Raw genomic sequence first — 12,895 nt, forward strand, 5'->3', positions numbered from 1 at the left:
ACTTTCCCCAGACCCACTCCTCCTCTGGGTTCCAAAGGTGGCATTGCCAACTCCACACACATCCTGGACCCCTCTCAGTCATTATCGAGGAATGTCAGCTTTAGCTCTTCAAATTCATTATCTCTTCATCCATCTCTGTTCCCACCATTCAAGCCCCTGGACCCCTCCTGGACCAGACTCCTGTCTGGTCTCCCTGACTCCAGTCTCTCCCCCTCCATCCACCCTTGGCATCAATCACCCTGAAACATTAATCTCACCGTGTCACTTCCACACTCACAGTGCTCTCCCGTCTCATCTTCAGCCTGGTGGCACAGCTTTCTGTGTTGGGGGGCCCTGTTTTTCTCCACCCCTCTCCATCCTCCCTACCAAACGCACCAAGAGCTCACGTCACGGTGTCTTGAAAGTAATGTTTCCTCCAAACTTACCCCAGACCTCACCTCTGCTGGGACACCTTGCTTCTACACCTCACATACACCCAAGACATCTCTTCTGTACGCAGCCTCAAATGCTCCCCTCCAGTGTAATACTTGTCCCACTGTTGCAAGGGCCTGTGAACACGTTGAACCCCCCTTCTGGAAGGTGTGGGCCCCTGAGCTTGAGGACGGTATCTTCTGCAATATTGTATTCTGTGTCTGACACATAGCTGGTACAAATAAGCCTTCCTGAATGAATGAACGAGTATAGAGTCTGACACTCCACTTGGCTCTACCATGAGGAAAGGCTCCTAAATATTTTGTCCCTGCTCCTGCGCCAGTCCCAACCACGAGATCTTATCAGACATCGGCCTCTGTCGCTGTGTCAATCTTTCAGTGGGACATGAACCTTGGGGACCCCCCGGTAAATCATTTGCAGCAGTCAGAAGTGCTTTAGAGAACCAGTCATTTGGTCATCGCCCGCACGGGCTGGTGACCCACAGAGAGTTTGTCTGCAGACACCTTTGTGGGCAGCCATTCGATTTCCTGAGCCCGAGGAGGTCTTTATTTCAGATTCCAAACTTTATTGCAACTTCTGAGCGACTGCCTTGACCCCACCGGTAACCTCACAGCCCTAACAATGATTCGTCTCTTCAGGAAACCGTGTCCCCCCTGGGTTTGCCCAGTGATATGGGGCCAGATATGCCAGCTGGGAGTGGGATTGGAGAGAGGGGGAAAGCCCTTCGCCGTTTGCAGTCTCCTGAGTGGGCTGTGAGAACAAGATTGCTTTTGCTGGGCTCGGCAGTTATGGCAAGGAGCTGGACCCTGGACACAGCCCGGCAGGCAGTCAAAGGGAATAGCCAAGTTCACTGCAGCCCCACCCATGGCTCCCTTCCAGGAAGCCGTTCACTGAGTCACCCAGTGATTCCAAACCATTTTGATTTCAATCTTTCTGCCTATTGAACCCCAAACATCACTTCCTCAATTCCTCTCGATTAACGAGAGGGTGGTGTCCTTGAAGATAACGAATTCTGAAGTCAAGCACACGGTAATTTTTCAACTGTTTTTGGAAGAATAACACACATACATAGAAGTCCACAAATCATAGGTGTGTGGTTCACTGAGTTGTCTCGAAGGCACATCTGACGTTGAATTCCCACCCTCGCTGCCCAAACTTGCCAAGTCACATACCCCCTCCAAGCTTCAGTTTCATTAATTCTCAAATGGAGTTAAAAACCAGTCTCTCAGAGAGTCAGGCTTTCATTACAAACAAATCTGAAATCCTATGCCCTCACCTCCTCCCCCATTCTGTGGTCATGCTGTCCCCTTGCCCTGGGATTTATTGTTCTTCAAAGAACATATCAGCATCTGACATGTTATTTGTTCAGATTTGCTAATGTTCTCTCTCTCAGTGAGAATGTCAGCTTCCCAAGCAAAGGGGATTTGTTTTGTTCACTACTTTATCCCAACTACAATGGTGTCCATGCATTGGAAGTTCTAAAGGAATACTTGCTGGGTGAATTTAGACAGTGGTTTTGAGGACTGCTAAAGTAATGCTTTAACATTTGGGAGATGCACTTAGGATGGCTCTTCTCAAACCAAAAAATGAAAATAGCAAATGTTTGTGAGCTTGTGGGGAAATTGGAACCCTTGTGCATTGCTGGTGGGGATGTAAAATGGTGTAGCTGCTGTGGAAAACAGTATAATGGTTCCTCAAAAAATTAAACGTAGACTTGCCATATGATCCAGTAATTCCACTCTTGGGTATACTCCCAAAAGAACTGAAAGCATGTTCTCAGAAAGATACTTGTACACCCGTGTTCATGACAGCATTATGCACAAAAGTCAAAACTCGAAGCAACCCAAATGTCCATTGATGGATAAATGGATAAACAAAACGTGGTATATACTTACAATGGAATATTACTCAGTTTTTAAAAAGGACAGACATTCTGCCACATGCTACAATATGGATGAACTTCGAGGACATCATTCTAAGTGAAATAAGCTAATCATAAAAAGACAAATATTGTATGATTTCACTTACATGAGGTCCCTAGAGTAGTGAAATTCATAGAGACAGACAGTGGAATGGTGGTACCAGGGGCTGGGGGAGAGGGGGATAGGGAGTTATTGTTGAATGAGGACAGAGTTTCCATTTGAGAAGATGAAAAAGTTCTGGAGGTGGATGGTGGTGATGGTTGCACAGCAATGTGAATGTACTTAATGCCGCTGAACTATACCAAGGGCTAAAATGGTGAACTTTCTGTATAATTTGCCATAATAAAAAAAATATTGGGGCTTCCCTGGTGGCGCAGTGGTTGAGAGTCCGCCTGCCAATGCAAGGGACACGGGTTCATGCCCCGGTCCGGGAAGATCCCACATGCCGCGGAGTGGCTGGGCCCGTGAGCCATGGCCGCTGAGCCTGCACGTCCGGAGCCTGTGCTCCGCAACGGGAGAGGCCACAACAGTGAGAGGCCCGCATACCGCAAAAAAAAAGAAATCAAATATGAGAAATGACGTGGGGTAGTAATCCAATAGACACCAGTAATGAGTTTGCCTCCTACAGGTTCAACCAACCCCAGAAAACCTTCCCTAAACCTCTTCGTGACTAGACTATATGATCTCCAGCTTTATGCTATCTTGCGTTCATGTCACATGTGTGAGTCTGGGCTTTCCAATGAGAACTTAGGGCAAAAAGGATGTCGTGTGTCAGGCATGGGGCTGGTGGCTTGAATCCATCCCCTCATTTCATCCTCACTACAGTTCTCATTTTACAGAAGAAGAATCTGGGGCCCAGAGAGAGGTTAAGTAGCCTGCTCAGGACCACATTTTTTTTTGTTTTTTGCGGTACGCGAGCCTCTCACTGTTGTGGCCTCTCCCGTTGCGGAGCACAGGCTCCGGACGCGCAGGCTCAGCGGCCATGGCTCACGGGCCCAGCCGCTCCGCGGCATGTGGGATCTTCCCGGACCGGGGCACGAACCAGTGTCCCCTGCCTCGGCAGGTGGGCTCTCAACCACTGCACCACCAGGGAAGCCCAGGACCTCATTTTATTCATTCATTCAACAATGATTTATTGAGCATCACCATGAACTCGGCACTTTACTCGGTGCTGAGGCTCTGATAATGAATGAGACCAGTCCCTTGGCCTTAAGGAGCTCCTTGTCTGGTGGAGAAAGCAGGCAATGAAGTAAGTCACTGTAGGAACATGTGATAAGAGGTGGGATGGGGAGAACAGGCAACATAAGCAGGTCACACAGACGTGGAAGTTGAAAGAGGGTCTGGACTGTGAGCTCGGGAGGGTGGTATTCAGAGAGGAGGTTGGGGAGTCAGGGTGGGCAGATTATGGAGGGCCTTACGGGCCAGGCTAAGGAATTTGCACTTGATCTTAAAGGTAGTAGGGTCACTGATGGGTTTTAAACTGGGGAATGTGTTTAAAAAATTTCTCTGGATGCCCAGGAGAATGAAATGAAAGTGGGGAGAATGTGGGCAGGGATTAAATTAGGAGCTGCTATGGACTGAATTGTGCACCCCACCCCCAATTCATACACCAAAGCCCTAACTCCCAAGATGATGGTGTTTGCAACTGAGGACTGTAGGGGGTTAATTAAGCCATGAAGGTGGGGTTCTTATGATGGGATTAGTGCCCTTAGAAGGAGAGACTGAAGAATGTGTTCTCTCTCTTGCCATCAAGTGATGACACAGCAAGAAGACAGCTGTCTGCAAGCCCGGAAGAGAGCTCTCACCAGGAATGAAATCAGCCAGCATCTTGATCTTAGACTTCCAGCCTCCAGAACTGTGAGAAATAAATTCTGCTGTTTCAGCCACCCAGTCTATGGTATTTTGTTAATAGCAGCCGGAGCTGAGACAGGAGCCAAGATGGAGCTCACATTCCCCTCTAACATTCCTCATCTATTTTTCACCATAGTATGCCACTTTCTAGATTTTGGGGAGTTAGGCTTATTTCCCCACCTCTTCATATTGGCACTACTCATTAGTGCCAAGCACTTAACAGGTGCCTCATGAATCCCATGGCCCAGTCGTAGGAGATTCCAGGAGGACTTAAAGAAACAGAGTGCAGCATGGGCTCTGTCAGCGTGTCGGATGCATGGCACTGTGTGTGCCACAAGAGGTTAGGAGAGAAGGGCCATCATCGTCTGTCTTTCGGAAAGGCTCCCTGTTGCTAAGTTCTCCGATAAGTTTGGTGGCAGTTGCCACTGAATTATCGTGTCACAGTCATAGTTAGGGAGCCCGGGAGATGAGAGCCAGAAAGGGAGTGTTGGAAGCTGTTGCAACTTGATCTGGGAGCTTAGACGCTGACAGTCTGATTTGCATTTTACAAAATTCTAACAGATCCTCACATGCCCACTCCACTCCCTGTTCAGGTACATCACATCCATTTCCCCTGGAGCATTCTATAAAGAATTTGGGTCTAGAAGGCTCCATTTAGAATCTAGTTGTTATCAGCAATAAGATCTGCATTTCAGGGGAATATGAACTGCTCTCTGTTTTGTAGTTGTGAGAGAGGGCTCTGGTGTTGAATTTTCTAATAGTCACACCATGGTTACGTGCATCCACACAGCTACAGATCAGTCAAGTCACTAGAGCAAAGTCACTTGGAACTGAAGAGTCCTTATAGAGGTCACCACCTTGCTGCAAGTTGGGGAACTGAGGCCCAGGGAGGAGTTGGGTAGGCCCAAGTTACTAGGTGAGCCAACTGTTGACTGGGTAAATGCTAACTAACTCTTATTATGTGCTAGGGCACCTGGACTACAAATGACAAGTAAAAGACCACTTTCCTATAGGCTAGGAATCCTGTATGCTCCTACTTCTTGTTAAACAAAACTTGATTTGGAATTACATTTGTATCTCTTCATATCTTACGGTAAGAAATCCATTCATTGACCACTTATTCTGCATCAGAGACCATCCTGGACATCTTGCAACCATTAGCTTGTTCAAGTCTTACCAAACCAAGAGATAAATATCATCATCCCATTCTACAGATGAGAAAATTGAGGCTCTGAAAGGCATATTATGTAGAGCAAGGTGGCATATATGGTAAAGTACAGAGTTGGGATTAGATCCTTCATCTGCCTGTCTTCAAAGCCTTTGCTATTCATTCCAACCCTTTGTCTCTGGCCAGCTGATCTTTACATCCTTGGGTAAAAGCCTCTACAGTGGATATTACTTGGCATTCAGTTGGTGGGAGCTCAGAAACTTCATTGAATGATCCAAAGGGTTCGTAGGTTCCATGGAAATTCTACAGGAGAAGGAGTGGGGATCCTCTTTTCCTCCACTTTCCTTCCACATGGGCCCCTTAAAGAGCCCAGGAAGTATTGAACTGGTATCTAGACAGAGACAGTTGGCTGGATAACTCAGCCTGGACCCACCATTTACAATTATGTGCTGGGCACTATGCTAAGGGGGTTACAAGCACAAACTCTTAAACTTTACACCATCACCATGAGATTGCTTCTATTATCCTCCCTGTATTAAAACTCAGAAATGTAGGCACAGAAAGGTGAATTACTTTTCCAAGGTGTCAGGCCAGCAGAGACAGGATTGGAGGAGCCTAGTTCTGTCTGAGTCTGGAATCCAGGCCCCTTATCATGATTTTATATGCTCAAGAAGTGCTTATAGACTGAGGAGTTGAAATTACTTTTTAAAATCAATCTTTGAAAGAAAATAAGTAAATAAATAAAAATAAAATTCATCCTTGTGTCCATTCTCCCACTTGAGCAGACTGTGAGCTAGCTGGGGGCCACCAGCATCAGACCAGTTGCCTGACAGGTATATTGAATGAGCAAGGAAGCCAGTCGGTGGGCTCCAAGGAAAGAGGAGGTTTGCCCCCGAGGCCGACAGCCAGGCTCTGAGGATGCTAGTGATTCAGGGAGAATGATGCCTGTGGTTAATTCCAGACACTGTCCAGTTTTCCTCTCCTGCTTTGGTTCTTTGATTCATAACAGTTTGCCTCATTCCTCTGTTCCCTTCCCTTAGGGTTAGGTCACCCAGGTGAACAAATCCTCTTTTCAAGGACCCTGAAGAAACTGGATTATGTTATGGGTCCTGTAAATTAGAGGCCTGGAGAGGAGGCCTCTTATTTGGGGATAATCACCATTTGTTCACTGTTGGACGACTTGTTTCAAGATAATTAGAGCTTCACTTTCTTTACTTGAAAGAACCTTTGCTGTTTTCTCTTGTCCTCTCCAGCCCTGGACTCTCACGGATGCTGCAGTGAAACATGTGACATAGGGGAATGCATGCCAGTTCATTCCTTTACCAAGAACTGTCAAAACAACTGCCACATATACAGCCTTTAAAATTGGGTACAAGTGGTCCAAGTACAATGCATGTTTAAACCTTCAACCATTCACATCTTTGACTGACACGTGTTCAGCACTCACAGCTCTAGATGTTGGGGATCCAGTAATAGAAAACGAAGACCAACACCTGCCTCGTAGAGCTTATATTGTAGTCTTGGAGTAGAGAAAGGACATGAGGGGCTTGACTCACCTAGAACTGAAAGTAATTTTAGCCATAAAGTATGTTCAGTAAATGAAACCCTAAGAATTGATCATTATTATTGTTGGGTACAACAGTAGGAGTAATAATAAAATCACCGTAGTAATAATATTGAGTCCGGTTTTACTTAAGTAAGCATTAAATGACTTTGCCAAATCTATTCATTATTAGACTGGAGTTTGTTATATAGAATCTTGCTAAAAGTAAGTGACCAATATCTGGGACCTAGCATTATTTTTGTTAAACAAATTTGTTCTTCACTGTTGTATGGTACATTCATGGGAAACAAGAGCACCTGGGCAATGGGGTTTTTCATTAACTGAATTTTCCTGTTGTTTTGTGTAAAAATCACTATCAATAACACAATGATTATCCATCACCTTTTTTAGCCTCTAGATCATTGTTCCAAATATTAATGATTATGTAATTTCAGTCAATGAGCGTTTACTTCTGTGAGATTGGGGCTGGGGTGAGAAGCAGGTGAAGAAGTTGATCTCTGAATAAGGAGATTTAGAGGACTGAAATGATGTGTACTCATCCCAGAAGATTTGGGGAATGAGGTTTACCCCCCATAACAAATCTGAATCTTTTTCTGGGCTTCTGTTTAACATAATGCTTAACCATGTGTCCGTCAGTAATGATTTTTAACAGAGTCAAATTTAAATAAATGAATATGCATTTGCTCAACCAAGGGGAAAAAAAAAAAAACCTTAGAGATTTAGTTGGAAATTGGCAAGCTTATGATCATAATGGAGATTTTAATATACCTATTAGAAATGGAAAGATCAAAAAAGAAAAAAAATTAAGAACATATGGAAGATTTGACCAGTAAAGACACATGCAGGCTTGAGTTGATGAACATATATAGAACCTTGCATCCATCAAACAGAATATGTATGTATTTCATACTGACATGGACTATTTGCAAACATTTAGCAGATATTAAGCCCAAAAGAAGCCACAACAAATACTAAAGAATCAATATTACAGAGATAATCCTCTGACCACAATACAATAAAATTTCAAGCCAATAAAATACACATTTAGAAACTAAAAAAGAGCCCTTGTAAATAATTTGTCAAAGAGGAAATTATAATGAACATTACTAAATACTTATCATGAATATGAAGATATTATTACTGAAAGATACAGATTGTAGCTAAAGTGGCACTTAGAGGAAAATCTATAGCCTTAAACATAGATGTTAGAAAACAGATAGGAAAGTTAATGAAATAATCTTTTGATTCAAAAGTTAGAAAATTAATGCCTGTTGATTTAAGCATGGAACACACCTGGAACATATACTATTTCACACAGACTCACTGGTAGGCACTCCCACATTCAACAGACTTATGCAAAGAAAAGAGGGATGGGTCCGATGGAAAATTAGAACAGCTCTAAAGGAAATTAGACCATGCTGATGTTAAAAAAAAACTCTCATTACAGAGAGTATATTAGTTAGCTATTGCCATATAACAAATTACCTCAGAATTTAACAGCATAAAACAACCAACATTTATTATCTCACAGTGTTTGAGAGTCAGGAATCCAGGAGCATCTTAGCAAAGTGGTTCTGACTCAGGATTTCTCATGAGTTGTAATGAAGCTGTTAGCTGGGGCTGCAGTCATCTGAAGACTCAACTGGGGCTGTAGGCTCTGAACATGGAAGCTTCCATGTTCACTGACATGATTTACTGCAGGTAGTCATGTTCTTCACTGGGTGCTCCTCACTGGCTGTTGGATTCCTTGCCACATGGGTGTCTCCATAGGCATGCCTACAACATGAACTTTTGCTTCCCCCAGAGTAAGTAGTCAAAGACAGCCAGCCAGTCCCCAAGATGGAAGCCACTGTCATTTGTGACCTAATCTGTCCTCACCATCTGCTCTTGGTCACACAGACTAACCTTGGTACAATGGGAGGGGCCACTGCACAAGAGTGTGAACCAGAAGACGGGGACCATTGGGGACTACCTTGGACGCTGCTTACTACAGAGAGAGTCTCAAAAAATGGGATTCTTGCTTGGCTGCTAATCCTCACACAGTGAAGAGTAGGTGAGAAAAATCAGTTCCAACTGAACAAAATCATTAGAGTTACCTTTGGGATTCAAATGATGATATTGAAATTCAAGGAAAGGTAGTGGTCTCGGGATTGGATTTCTTGGCATTTGGATCGGGGCTTAGGTGAACTCTCTTATGTTTTGCTTTCACCATGAACCTTTCAAAATATCTGTTTTTCCCCCAAATAATTTTAGCCCACCAAGTCCCTTAACACATTTTGCCAATCCACTTTTCCCATCATTTTCAAGTTGATGTCTCCTTAAAAGGAAATTTGATTTAAATGTTTTCGATTCCTTTACATAAAAGTATTGAAACTCAAGTTAGCAGAAACGATTAGATGGCCAAGAAATCCTCCAATTTCATGTGAAAGTCGCGAGGCCCATTTTTCTCAAAAGCATGCTTTGCCAAAGAGTCAATAAAATACCGACTCCACCAGGGTTAAGTTTAACCACCCGCAAATCAAAACGTCTTGCTAACTTTATGCCAAACAATTTTTTTGTAGTTGGTTTAAATATTGAATTGACCATTCCCACCCACTCCTCAATTTAACTGAATTGTAAAATCATTTTCTGTCTTATGGACACGTAAGCATGGAAAAAGTAAAGTGCTGAATTAAGATAATTCAATTCCTTTAAATACCTCTTTCTACTTTAATTCACACTATCCAGATACTAGTGTTATCTGAATAAGACAAAGAACCAATCTTATTTATCCCCTTCTTTGTTATTTTAAATTCTCACTACTTTCTCATTATCTTCAGGTAGATTCTACCATGGCATTCATGACTCTGTATTTCAGAGTCTCAACCTCTTTTCCTGACCTCTTTCCCTCCTGTCTCAACTGGGCAGATTTAATTCTAGTCCTTCAGGAAAGCTTGCCATTTCCTGAACATGCCATGCACTTTCAGACCCAAAGTCTGTTCATAGGCTCTTCCCTCTGCTTACGGTGCCCTTCCCTCACTCCCTCCTTGTAACTATACAATTCCCTCTTCAAGATACACTTCAAATGTTATCTTTTCTTTTGAGGAGTCTTCTCTGACACAACCCTTCCACCAACACCCAACAACTCATTCAATTTGATGGAAAATTGTTCAAATCTTTCGGTCTCGAAAGGAGGTAATTCTACTCATTATTCTACAAAGTCTTGCATAGACCCACATTACAACACTCTCCTAACTGCATTGCAACTGTCTGGAGTATTAACTAAGGTAGTGCTAACTGCTTCAACCGATGTATCCCCAATCTCAGTGGCTTAACACAATAGAAATTTATTCCTCACTCTTGTAAAATCTAATCATCAGCCAGGGCTAGGAGGGTGATTTGCTCCATGCTGTCAGCCATTCAAGGACCCAACTTACAAAAGCCCTGCCTCTGCAACTGATGGCTTCCAGGACCTTCCTGGGTGTAGATACCCACTCAGCAGTCAGTGAAAGAGGTGGGATAGAGAAGCATGTAGGAAATTTCATGGAGTGAGATTTGAAGTGGTACAAATCTCTTTCATTCACATTGCATTGGCAGAACCTGGTCACGTGGCCTCACCCAGCTGCAAGGCAGAATGGGAAACAGAGTCCAGCTGTGCAGCCAGGAGAAAAATAAAACAGGTCTAGTGAACAGATAACCAGGCTCTTTCATAATTATCTGCAATAAATTGTGAAAATTTGAAGAAAGGGTCTGTACCTTTTCTACTGTTCCATCTTCAGCATCAATCACTGGCTGTCCTTAGCATATATTGGACACTTAGTAAATATTTGTCAAATACATACACTAATGGATAAAACTTTTTGTTGCTGAAATTACTTGAAAATTCCCTCAATCCACCACTTTATCCTTGTGGGTATAGAAAGAGACCATCTGTGTATTTCAAACAAAATGGAGAGTCAAGTATCTAGATCATTGAGTCCAAAAGTCCTTCTGCCTGTAATAACTGGTTAAAGGGATTTGCCCACCTTCCCTGAATTAATAACAATGATAATTCAACTCATTGCTTCAATGTCTGGTCTCTTTTCATTTGTTTGGGCAGAGTCTTAATTGCAAACATGCTTTTTCCCTAATGAGCAAAGTCATTTTTCAGCATTTGTCTTCAGCAAAGCAACAGAATCCACACACCATTCCCTATCCACAAGCAACATGGTAACCAAAGTTCCACGCCTAAACTTCCTTGGATCTTCAGGTGGCAACTGCTTCTACAGCTTGGTTTCCTTATGTATAAGTGGGGGTAGAAGGTAGAAATGGGTAGGAGACAGAGGGATGGGCGCTCACCTGTCTTCACGTAGGTGGTCTTGCTGTGTCACTTCATTAGGGTTGAAAGAGCCTGGAAGCTGCTGATGGAGGTGAGAAATCTGCTTGACTTTCTGGGGTTAATGACCTTGGCTTTTGACATCAAACAGACCTGGTTGTGAACCTTGGTTCTGCCATTTCCTATATGTGTAACCTTGGGGGCACTTACTCAGTTGGTACTTCTAGAAAGATGTGTGCAGAACTGTATCTTTTTCCTCTGATTCCCCCCAATAAAGCACTTGCTGCCTACTGTTTTGTCATTTGTTTACTTATCTGCTTCTCCCGCTAGACTGTGAGTTCCTCAAGGACAAGGATTTCTAATGAACCCTTATTGAAAAGCAAACAAAATAGGAATGCCCTGGAAATACAGGCAGCTTCAGGTCTAAAGCTTTGGGATTGAAAGTTTTTTAAAAGTGTTTCTAAAAGAAGAGTGTATGATAAATTGTATTTTCAAAAGAACCCATCCCATAGGCTCTTCTTCCAATGTGCCATCGTCACTACTACCACTGAGTGGTGGGTTCTGTGTTTCCTCCCTTTGAACCTATGTGACCATCTTAACCAATGGAATATGGTGGACAAGACGCTGTGGCTTTCAAGGCAAGGTACTAAAATGCAATGCTCTTCCTCCTTGTCCTCCTGTGATACTTGCTCTAGGAATCTAGTCACCGTCATGCAAGGAAGTTAGGCAGCCACACAGACAGGCCAGCACCAACCACACGACGGGAGAGTAAGTGAGCCAGTGAGTCTTCCGATGACCCCAGCCCCTAGTCTCCAAATTACTCCAGCCTTTGAGCTGCCCCAGCTGACATCAGGAGGAGCAGAATAGAGCTGACCCCACTGAGCCCTGCCCAAATTTCAGACTGTGAGCAAAATAAATGACTGTTGGTATCATTTTTCTTAAGTTTTCGTGGTTTTTTACCCAACAATAGATAAGTGGAAGAGAAGGGTCAAAGGGCAGAGCTGTAAGAAAAGCAGGAATGCAGGGAGATTCAGTGGATGGATGGCAGGTCTCGGAAAAAAAAATCACCAGACCCAGGAAGGTCTGACTACATCTTTCCATATAGCCTAGGTTGTATGATTCCTGCTTTCACCCTAACCTTTGTATCTCTCTTGTATGCCTCTAAAGTCTTGGTTCATTTGCTTTGTAAAAATGTGTTTTCAGGGCTTCCCTGGTGGCGCAGTGGTTGAGAGTCCGCCTGCTGACGCAGGGGACACGGGTTCGTGTCCCGGTCCGGGAAGATCCCACATGCCGCGGAGCGGCTAGGCCCGTGAGCCATGGCCGCTGAGCCTGCGCGTCCGGCGCCTGTGCTCCGCAACGGGAGAGGCCACAACAGTGAGAGGCCCGCGTACCACAAAAAAAAAAAAAAAAAGAAAAATCTCATTTTAATTTAAAGGCCCATTAATTTTAAATCAATATGTAGGTGATGGTTTCTTCTTTCACCAGAATAACTAGATCTTTCCTTGAGGCTCAACAAATAGGTAGTTAGATACATACATGTATCTAACATACATGTGTACATACATACATATATACATACATACATATAGAGAGGTAGGTAGATAGATCCATGCCTCTAAGGATGTTTCACAATATTTTTAGGAATATAGTTTTAAGGTTGAGGA

This window comes from Monodon monoceros, unplaced genomic scaffold (assembly GCF_005190385.1).
Source record: "Monodon monoceros isolate NGI ecotype Baffin Bay Population unplaced genomic scaffold, NGI_Narwhal_1 Super_Scaffold_12, whole genome shotgun sequence".
Lineage (NCBI taxonomy): Eukaryota > Metazoa > Chordata > Mammalia > Artiodactyla > Monodontidae > Monodon > Monodon monoceros.